Consider the following 12,033-nt stretch of genomic DNA (forward strand, 5'->3'; position numbering starts at 1 on the left):
GCTTAATTTAACGATCTCGCACTCTCAAATCAAACGCGCGGCGATCGGTGTACTGTAAATTCAAGATTAATTTTTCTGAGCATCAGTTCACATGAAGAAAACACATTACAGTATTTCCAATTCAATTTGACGGTCAGCAGTATGTGGTAAACAATCTGTGCTGTTTACGACCAGAATCGTACACGTGCAGCATACACCCAGCTTGGCGATCTGAACATCATAGTTTTAGGAATAATGTGCTGGTAGCAATTCCGGATGACAAGCGACTGGACACGTTTGGTTATTAGATCCTTGTACACTCTACTCACCGAAAACACCGATCAAGCAGCTATCGGCCACGGAGACACAACATTCGCACTAACGTGCCGTGACAATCACCTCTTGTTCTAGCTCCAGACTCTTTGTTGACGTTTTTCTCTGTCGACCTGTCGATATGTTTCTACAGCTCAGCACACTTCGCCTAACATTACAGTTTCAAAAATTGCGAAAACATCGAATTACAGTTTCAGTCACACAGTGTCACAGTTTCACATTATTAGATAAATAAATTTAAATAAAATAATCATAATATTAATACCTGAACACGAAAATTAAAGTACCTATTTTTAATATTAATTGTACAAAATGGCCAATGATTCTTATATAATTCGAAAGGTATTTTGCCAGAGGTATGCAGTATTTTGCCATAGATATGCACAAAGAAAAAATAATGTGTGTACGCACTACGTAGGCGTTAGGAGAGATAAAAGGAAGTAGAAGTTCATACACGTAACACTGATGTTGAATTCTCTATCATGCATTAAAATTTCCAATACCTGAACATCGGAAATTTAAGAGCTACCAACCTGTGTCCTGCGTACAGATAAGGTGCTATGGTAAAAATGATACATAAAGTATCATTTCCTGAAATCTCATTCTAGGGGCTTTTATGTTTACATGGCTCATTTACAGTGGAAAGTAACAACATTTTCAGAAATCGCATTCTAAGGGCTTTTATGTTTACATGGTTCGTTTGCAGTAAAACATACATACCGGTAGCTACAAGCGACAACAGCTAGGTCGATGATGCCAGCAGTGAAAACCAACATCGTAGTAACAAAGTCCATAAATAACTTTGTATATTGACGTCGTTATTTCACTTACTTTCCTGTAAGAGTAACTGTGTGGTCATTTACTGCCATAACCATAAAATTTGAAGTAATTTCCTAATTTTTAATTTCTTCTTTTTGAATAACTACGACTCCGGCTTCTCTTATTATGCGGAAAGTATATTTGTTTTAGGGTACATCTAGAAGGAGAATGCTAATGGGTCGGAGTAAAAAACGCAGAGCTAAACGGACACAATTTTTTGCGTAAAGAAAGTAATAGCAATATGAACATTCATCATGTTAATGCATTGTTTCATTTAACGATCATAATATTAAAATGTGAGCATCGAAATTTGAAGTACCGATTTTTAAAATTAATTACACAAAAAGGCCAATGAAACCTATATAAACCGAGAGGAACTTTGCCTTAGATTCACACAGAAGAAAAAAGTCATGTGTGTGCACAGCGATTAGGAGAGGTAAAAGGAAACAGACACACACACATGAAAAAAGTTTTCCTTTGTCTCTGGCATTCCTACCAACTTCTATCGCGCGTAACGATCAGGTACTATTGTAGAAACTACACACAAAATTAACAGCATCTCGTGAAGTCATGTTCTAGGGATGGTCATGTTTAAGTGTTGCAAAGTTCATTTGCAACAAGACACGCATACCTGACAGTTGCAACGCCACAACTGCTACGTCGTTGATGTCAACAGTGGAAAACGAAACGTACTAACGAAGCCTTCGCGGTCAACAAACGTTGCTTATTAGAACTCTGTGTTCTTTTGCCGGCATCGCCACAAAATTTAGTGTGTCCCTAATTTTAAGTATCTTCATTTTCAGTAGCGACAACGTCCCTTATTATAAGGAAACTACATTTTTTTAATTATTATATTGTTCTCATTTGTAATGTGAAGCTGGGCCACGTTTTGTAAACGTTATTCGTGTGTGCTGCGTGTCAATTAAGATGATGAGGTTAAAAGTGACATCCATAGACTGGAATAGCACTCACATAGTGCATATTGAAAAGTTTATCAAGCTTGCGTTCGAAAACATAAACGCACGAATATTTCGTCAGGCAGAACTACACAGCTCTGCAGCAAATGAATAACATAAACAAAACTGGGTCCAACTAAGAACGCTTGTAATCTGCCATCTGAAGATGGATTTGTAAAGATAAATCCGAAACCGGTCATGGTCTGAAGATAATAAACCTTTCTAAACCATACATGTGGCTGGTAGCTGTTTTTTATATAAATTATAAACATTTTTTTAAGGCTGTGCCTCCAAGAAGAACATTAACAGGTCTAGAGAGAGACAATTTTTGCTTAGAGAAAGTAATAGGAATAATTCAGATGTTGATAACGATAATTCTATTGTCCTTCTGAAAGATACATTTAAATATGCTCTGAACATAATTCCCAATAATTCTGAGAACTGTAATTGCGGTTTGTGAAGGGTACAGTGCAGATCTGCAGTACAAAAATGCAAATCATTTCGCGTCCGAGGTGACTTTACGCGATCAACGGCATTCAAATTGTGCTGTCATAAGGGAAAAAATTTTCCTCTATTACCACAAAATTTATTTTTCAACGGGATGTATAAAAGACTCTATTCAAATGATTGGGCAACTAAAGAGTAATTAAAGAATTATTTCAAGAATACACGGGGCTAAATGAAGCATTTGCAACGGATCATTTCACGGCTAAAATTTCAGACACTTTAAGATTCATCATGGCTATCACAGATCCAAGACGCAACTGGTCGAATTTCGACAAGAGGCGACGCTAGTATTAATAAACGTGCGAACACACAACAACATCAGAAATAAAAATAGCAGTCAGATCAGTAGCAACTCCATGGCATAAAGAGAAAGGAAGTTGCACAAAGAAAAAAGTTAGAAAACTCACAATAAAGTGAATCTTCCGATGTAGCGAGAAATTAGAGCAGAAAACAAGGCAAAAGAAAGTAGAGAAAAAAGAAAAAAATCTGTAGCATACTGCAATGTTATCTTCGCACGTTCCACACAAACTTATGTGTTACCACAGGATTATTAGCACAAGCGACCCTCTGGTCAGATTCGGCTACTCGTGGCAAGTGTGGGTGACATGCTGCCAGTAAAACAGCTGCTGATCACCTAAGCAGCGCGTCAATAACGTGAACCACCAGTTAACTGGACCTAGCGTGGATTTCGAAAATCCTGAGTGTGCTGAAGACTGCACATGCGCAGGAAACAAGGGACTGTAATATTGTCCGCTAGAAATGAAGTTAATCAGTTCTCGCCGAGCTCACTCATTGTAGCCGGTTTTGTGCATTCTTCCTGTTTTCTTCATTGTTTCCTTTGTTTTCGTGACACACTGATAGGGCTGCATGAGGAGGTAACAGTTTTCCTGCTTGTGTCCTCCCACAAGACAGACTATATCTGAATGCAGGTTTTCTACCTGGACAACCTTACGCTTTGCATAAGTAACTAAATAGTTAGATAAAAGTTTCTTCTAGCACTCAGCAGTTTGGATAAGTTATCGCACGCCTTTTGTCAAGAACATCACCTATGAATGATTCTACAGTCTACAAGAGACTGTATTATCATTCCTATCTCCTGTCATTCCTGTCTCCTTAGTCCCGTTGTTTGAGTGGCCGAGCGGTTCTAGGCGCTACAGTCTGGAACCGCGCGACTGCTACGGTCGCAGGTTCGAATACTGCCTCGGGCATGGATGTGCGTGGATGTTCTTAGGTTAGTTAGGTTCTAGGGGACTGATGACCTCAGAAGTTAAGTCCCATAGTGCTCAGAGCCATTTGAACCATTTTGAATCCCGTTGTTCCTTGATTTTTAGTGATGAGCACAGTCCCTCTTAACGTCACTTTTATCTTTCATATGACTAACTGCACAGTAAACGGCTCCCGCAACAAACACAGTTTTTCTATGGATTGTGAAAGGGCTGAAACTGGTAATGTGAACATTGTAATTTTTAAAGGATCTTCGTCGTAATAAATTAATAAATAAGCGTTTAAAGGCTCGCACCGTTCCGATTTTGCAAAACTATCTCCATTGATAAATTTCTGCTAGTAGGATGAATTTCTTTCCTGGGGAAGACGGAATCTTTCATCGAGATGATGCCCCTCGCCTTACGGCTCCAAGTGTCCACAGATGGCGTGAACAGAACTATCAAGGGTTCAGACAACTTGTCCAAATTCAACAATTCATAACCGGGCATCTGTAGGCTCTCTTAGATATGTATGTTTGCTCCACAACTACGTTTATTTGAATGGTCGTGAGGTGCTTGTCAGGGGGTACTTTGTGTATATTAAAGTTTACTCACGTTTCACCAAGGGCAATGCGTGACAATAATGAGTTCTGGTACATCTTTGTGCGCGCTGTTACGTACGCAACTTCATCTGCGCAGTATCTAAAGTGAACAATACTCGTGCCCTGAAAGCCGTTTCCTTTAAAGCTGCTAAGCAAATTTTCGTAAGGTGTAGAGCGTCTTTCTCCGCGTATCTTTTCTGTTAACATTACTGTCAACATTTCTGTTAAACTCTCTCGTCAGTCGACGGCCTGTGACCATTCGAAGTTTCCCTCGTTGTACGTAACGTGTGCCTACGCTCTTAGTTAGCCCTGATGTACCTCCCATACACTTGAACAGTACTAAGGTGTAGTCAGTAAAAACGTTTCACATGTAATTGCAAATGTTCTGACCGTTAATTTCGCAAAGACAGAACTACAGGTACTACATCAATGATAAATAAATGTAACATATGTTGAGGAAATTACAAGTAGTGTGGAAACTTCTAAAATTCTAAGTTTCCATTTGGTGAGAATTTAAACTGGAAAAGAAAAACATGTTTTGCACCTCCTGAAACAACTTAGTACTACCACATTTGCACTTCAAATAATTTCAAATCTTGGGGAAAGACACATTAGTAAGTTGACTTATGGTTCAAATGGCTCTGAGCACTATGGGACTCAACATCTTAGGTCATAAGTCCCCTAGAACTTAGAACTACTTAAACCTAACTAACCTAAGGACATCACACACACCCATGCCCGAGGCAGGATTCGAACCTGCGACCGTAGCAGCCTCGCGGTTCCGGACTTCAGCGCCAGAACCGCACGGCCACCGCGGCCGGCAGTTGACTTATTTTGCTTATTGTCGTTCAGTAATGCAATATGGAACAACTTTCTGAGGCAATTCAACTTTAAGAAAGAAAGTGCTCTTTGCTCTAAAACTTGCTGTAGGAATGATATGTGGTGCTCACCCACGATCTTCTTGTAGACATCTGGTTAAGGTGTTACACATTTTGACTATTGCTTCACAGCTTCTTAATTCCCTCATGAAGATTCTTGTAAATAACTCACTGCAGTTTAAACCGAACAATGGTTTACATAATTACACCATAAGAAAAGTTCCATTCATTATTCCACATTAAGGTTGTGTTTAGGAAAAAAAGTGGTGAACATATATGCCATAAAAATTTTTGATCAATTACCAAATGATATAAAATATCTGCCAGATAGCATACTTAAATTTGAAAACAATCTGAAGAAGTCTCTCCTTCCATTCCGTCGAAAAATTGCTGGGGGGTAGGAATCAAAAAATGTTCAAATGTGTGTGAAATCTTATTGGACTTAACTACTAAGGTCATCAGTCCCTAAGCTTACACACTACTTAACCTAAATTATCCTAAGGACAAACACACACACCTATGCCTGAGAGATTCGAACCTCGGCCGAGACTAGCCGCACAGTCCATGATTGCAGCGCCGAGACCGCTCGGCTAATCCCGCGCGGCGTGTAGGAATCAAATGGTTCAAATGGCTCTGAGCACTATGGGACTCAACTGCTGAGGTCATTAGTCCCTTAGAACTTAGAACTAGTTAAACCTAACTAACCTAAGGACATCACAAACATCCATGCCCGAGGCAGGATTCGAACCTGCGACCGTAGCGGTCTTGCGGTTCCAGGCTGCAGCGCCTTTAACCGCACGGCCACTTCGGCCGGCGTGTAGGAATCCTTAATCCACAAACAACCTTGTAGATGATCACCATGTTGCCATATTTACATATGAACGTGTAAAGTGAATGTAAAGTGAATCTTTCTACATCATCAGGATTAGTCCATGAAACCAACTTTTCTTGTAGACAGATTACAAGTTCCCAGTATCTGATTAGTCAAACAATTTGTCTTAGCTACAACTGAGTCTACGTCATGTCATGACTATGTTAGTCTTTGTAAACTACAAGTTTGCATGTCCTTACATTAAGAGTTAGTTGCCAGCCTTTTCACGAGGACGACATTTTGTTGAGACCTAATAACATATTACTAAACATTTTACGGATGTAGTTCTCCCTTTTGAACTTGAGACATAGTAGGCATGTCAGTAAGAAGTCAGGTGACGCTCCACCGCTGTCGAAGTTCATGAATGATATATGCTATTAGGTTGCATGCGATCAGAGCAGTTACATGGATCGAAGTGGAGGAGTGACATAATGCGGAAAGGAGACGTCGTGTTTGGACGTTCCCATTACCTCACTGTGTACTAAGTTGCCCGATTTGTTGGTGTATTATTACGGACCGTCCACTGTGTGTACAAAGAATCGGGTACAACTCGCAACCTCTTAATACGGTGTAAGAACCTCGGCCGTAAAATATCTTAAACGACGTACACCAGAGAAGAGTGCCACTTCTTAATCGGTTTCAAGCCCGATATGAAATACTGCTGCCGGTAATTGCAGATTCTCCTCAACCAGTTTCCGACGAATATTGTTAAAAGAACTACATGTAATGGATATCTGGAATCTGCAAAAGGCAATTATTCTGAGCAGCACATAAAGCTGCACGTATTCAGTACACAAACAAAACAGAAACCGGACAGTAACTGACTGCAGCCGTATCGGGCTGTCCAACCAGTCACTGTCTTGCCTTGTTTGACATGATGCAAGGCATAGACTGCATCGCGGTTTAATCACGTGATTAGTCCGCAGCCCGTAAAGGGTTCAGTTACGCCAGTGATGATCCTGTGATGTCTTACCAGTGTTTTTCGTACCAGGGCTCGGTCCCAATCACTCAGATTACCATGAACATGAACCATGATGTTTATTTTAGCAGTTTCCGTGATCAAGTGTTTCCCTTCCTTCTACATCTTCAAGATAAGTAAGCTGTGGACACACTGTAAAGATTGTTGTAACTGCTCACAGAGGTATACGCACACGTTCGTAACGAACGCTCAGACACTAACCGCGTCTAGTCCCGGTAAATCACCCGATCATAATCCACAGAAAATGCCTGGCGCTTTTTGGAAGAGCAGTTGATGATTCTGTGGGATCTAAGCAACGATAAATGGCTTCTAGCTGCGTGTAGCATACCCCGTGAAACTTCTGCATTCTCTTTATCGTCCAATTGAGGATAAAACCTTGTTACAAGGTATTAACGAGGATTCTTTTGGAGGGTGACTAATTTTTTGTCCGGTGAAATTACATCCTTTAGTTTAGATACAGCCTTAATCACTACAGTTCCTCTTTTTTTGAACTGTTCAGATGTCTTCCTCAAAGACCTGGTGTGACTTGTCAGTGACTTGAGAGTGAGTCACATAAATCTTGAACTCTTGGTGTGTAACAAAGAAACATATATTAAATCCGTTCAAACCGTTGAGAGTTATGTGCCATATCGAGATAAATTCGATTGGGTTTTGGATTTTACTCACAAAAATTTGCAAGCAAGGGCGAGACTTTCATAGACGATCCTGTTTCCTTAAATGTGTGTGTGTGTGTTTTTTTTTTTAATTTCGTCACGTACAAACGAATAGTAGTAAACGAGATATGCAGAAATTATTCTAAGTCCGTGAAAAGAATGAATTTTCTTTGGAATAAATTTGGCGGAAAGGAACGACGTTATATGGAGATAACTGAAAGCAGAATCAAGAATAACATGTAAAGAACTATAAGACAAAATGGGTTCAACACACTCCCAAAAATAGTCAATCATTATGAACCAACTGCTTTACGAAGATCAAAGAAGAAGTGGCAATAAATGATCTGAAGCCGGAGAATGGGAACACCGGAAAATAAGTAGTGAAGGACTAGACAACAATGTAATGTCTTCATAGAAGAGGTTGACGTTCGTGCCGTCACAACTCCTGCACTGTTCACCGCCACCGCCAACCATCCTACCATCATTGTATAAATTGTCTCAGATGGTCACATTCTGACCGAAACCAGTAAAGATTGTTAAAAGCTTCGATTCCTTTCTGCTCCGGTTTGCTTGCAGTCCTTGTTTCACGACCATAGAATGCCGATCTCCAAACGTAAGTTCTCAAAAAGTTCTTCCTCAAATTAAGGCCTATGTACGATAGTAGCAGATTGATCTTTGCCAGAAATGCCCTTTTTGCAAGTGCCCACGTGCTTTTTACGTCCTTGCTCGATCCATCGTGGGTTGTTTTGCTGCCTAGATAGTAGAATTCGTTAACTTCATCTAATTCGTGGTTCCCAATTCTGATGTTATGTTTATTGTTGTTCTCAATTCTGGTACTTCTCATTACTTTCATCTTCCTCCTATTTGCTCTCGATCCACATTCTTTGCTCATTAGACGATACATTCCATTCAACAAATCGTGCAATTCCTTTTCACTTTCATCGAAGACCACTGTCACTACAAATTAACAACTAAATATTTCGCTGAGGACTCGGAAACGTGAACGAGGAACGTGGCGCAATTATTTGAGGCTTCTATAGTGTCGTGCGTAATCACACACGCGGTTGCAGCCAGAATCTGATTACTCTAGGGGATGTGCAACGCGTGAGACAAATCTCGTGAGTGCATCACTGATTAAGGAGAAACGTTTATTGTCGGTCCCGGATCAATTTCCTATACTGCTACACTTGTAAAATCAGTCTAAAATAATAGTCGCTAGGCTGACTGTAATCCGCGAGACAGGGATGAGCTTCGCAAAAAAGTTAGGTATTAAAATCCCTGTTGCTACCTCATGACTTTCAGGTAAGAAACTGAGGTCCAACAAGTAGATACGAATGATTCACCGCTAACAGTTTAGTTATTCACCTACAGTTGCCTAATACCAATAGCCATTGATAATTACTCTAACAACAAATAGGGGAAAAGTTCAAAGTCAATCGGGAAAAAGTTATTCAAAGAAACATCACTTTCAGATTTGCACGAATACAAATGAGGTGTATTGGTATAACGTAACACTAGCAACATTCGTCACATTTTATGTAACCACCACTTCCATCTATCTACTCTCTCCATGTTTCCTCACAATTACCTTTCTGTTCAAGTCCGTAACCATTAGTCTTCACCATTCGAAGGGAACAACAGGAGAATGCCTAAGCAGAAATCTGCGTCTGCGCGTGGGAATTCACTTTGGCTTCTCTCAGTCTTGGTTGGTCACTAAGGACCGCTTACTCCCAGCTACTGATGTACGCTATGAAGACACCATCTATGCAGCAGAGGATCACGGCTTGCCGCCGAAAGTTGAGGTTGTGGGCATTCTGACCAAATGGAGGGCATTTTATTCCTAATATAAGGTAACTTGTCATTTAGCCTAGTATCCTCATGTAGCCAAACTGGTGTAATTTATGAGCCTTATATAAGCAAACTGCTCACTTATACTGCTAGTTTTGTATAAAAACATGTTCCTTAATAGCCAAGTCTTTTCAGCCTTACTATTTTAAATATCATAATTGATTACCCAAAATGGCTACCACCTTCTCAGTTATTTTGACGCAAGTCTAATCTTGGCGGAGTCCACTACTACACATACTCCTTTATTTGAGGAAGAAATTTCTGAGAATGTACATTTTGAGCACAGCATTTTATGCTAGTGAAACACGGACTGTGGGTAAACCAGGAAAGAAGCGAATCGAAACATATGAGTAGAGTGCTACAGACGACTGTTGAAAATTAGGTAGACATAAGGAATGGGGAGGTTCTACGCAAAACCTACGATGTATAAAACAGGATGTGCAGAAAACTCTAACGAGAAAAAGAGGCAGAATGATAGGACATCTGTTAAGACATGAGGGAATAATTTCCATGGGAGTAGAGGGAGTAGAGGGAGCTATAGAGGGTAAATGCTGCAGAGGATGACCTAGATTGAAATCCATCCAGGAAATAATTAGAAGGCGTCGGGTGCAAGTGCTACTCCCAGATGAAAAGGTTGGCACAGGAGAGAAATCCACATCAAAACAGTCAGAAGACTGATGACTCAAACCTCAACTAATTTATGCTCCAAAAATGGCGGTCCTCCCTCCTTCACTCCCATAGTTGCTCCCTGTTGATCTCTTCCCCACGTCGACCCCATCCCACACTTTTACAGTGCATCCAGCATCATGAGATGGACTTTGCTTTTGTGCTGTGTATGTCGGTCGATCAACAGAAGCAGAAGCAACAGTTTTCATATGCAGTTTGGTTTTCACAATTTCCAGCTTTGTGCCAATGGCATTTCCTGCAAGCAAGTCAACATAGGACACTATTTACAGTTTTGTTGATTCTTCTAGTGTTCCAAAGTCAAACATAAAAACGATACCGTAAATGTTTAACGATTACCACAGTGCGATTTTTTAACAAATTACAGCAATACCCCACATTAAACAATTTCCAGAATGCGTCATTCAACAACTAACAAAAAAAATGGCTCTGAGCACTATGGGACTCAACTGCTGTGGTCATAAGTCCCCTAGAACTTAGAACTACTTAAACCTAACTAACCTAAGGACAGCACACAACACCCAGCCATCACGAGGCAGAGAAAATCCCTGACCCCGCCGGGAATCGAACCCGGGAACCCGGGCGTGGGAAGCGAGAACGCTACCGCACGACCACGAGATGCGGGCAACAACTCACATAATGCTGCTATGTACCAAGTCTATGTTTCACTGTATGGAACATCTCTGCATTATTCGTGTGTTGAAAAGTGTAGCTGGCTTTATCAGACTGCCTAAGAAGAGTCTGACATAAGAGCACAAGTGAACTATTTTCCAGCCATACTGTATCACAGACTTTGGCCATCATGATTAGACTTGCGTAAACGTAACCGGGGAGGTTGGTGGTCCTTTTGGGTCAAATTATGGTAATTAAGAAGACAGATATCAGATAAGACTAAAAGGATTTTGCCATTAAGTAATACTTGTGTAAATAAAACTAGGAGAACAAATGAGTTGGCCGGCCGCTCTGACCAAGCGGTTCTAGGCGCTTCAGTCCGGAACCACTCTGCTGCTACGGTCGCAGGTTCGACTCCTGCCTCGGGGATGGATGTGTTTGATGTCCTTAGATTAGTTAGTTTTAAGTAGTTCTAAGTGTAGGAGACTGATGACCTCAGATGTTAAGTCCCATAGTGCTTAGAGTCATTTGAACCATTTGAACAAGTGAGTTGTTTGTTTACATTAGGGTCACAATTTACATATCTGTTTCATGGTAGGCAAAATGGGCGGTTTGTTTAAATAAGAACAATTCTCCCATTCGCTCCTTGAAGACTCCCAGCAGATTTCATAAGCTCTCTGACACTCCACGAATTGTTGAAAGGATACACTTTTCAGCCGTTCAGAAAACAGGAGCGAAATGTAGGCATTCTCTTTGCTCGTTTCCATGTTACTGCTTACCGTCTTCTTGCTTCCTAGCAGTGCTGAAGCGACGAATGAAAATTTGTGTCAAGGCCGGGATTCGAATTCTTGGCACAATTTTCATTCGTTGCTCGATTCCGCATACGTGCATCATAGATGTCTGAGACTTGAAAAGGTCCCTGGAACCGAATAGCTTCATTTGGTATTATCAGAGAATTAAGAACTCTCGCTGCAACGGCCGTCTCATGATGGAAATCCCTCTTCCTGTAAACCAGCGGAATCTGCTCTATCCGGCACCCGTTTAGACGGATTAGCGAAAATCCAGCCACTCTTCTTCAGGCCGAACAAAAACCGTCTTCCCCGTGACGTC

The sequence above is a fragment of the Schistocerca cancellata genome, chromosome 5 (genome assembly GCF_023864275.1).
Source record: "Schistocerca cancellata isolate TAMUIC-IGC-003103 chromosome 5, iqSchCanc2.1, whole genome shotgun sequence".
Classification (NCBI taxonomy): domain Eukaryota; kingdom Metazoa; phylum Arthropoda; class Insecta; order Orthoptera; family Acrididae; genus Schistocerca; species Schistocerca cancellata.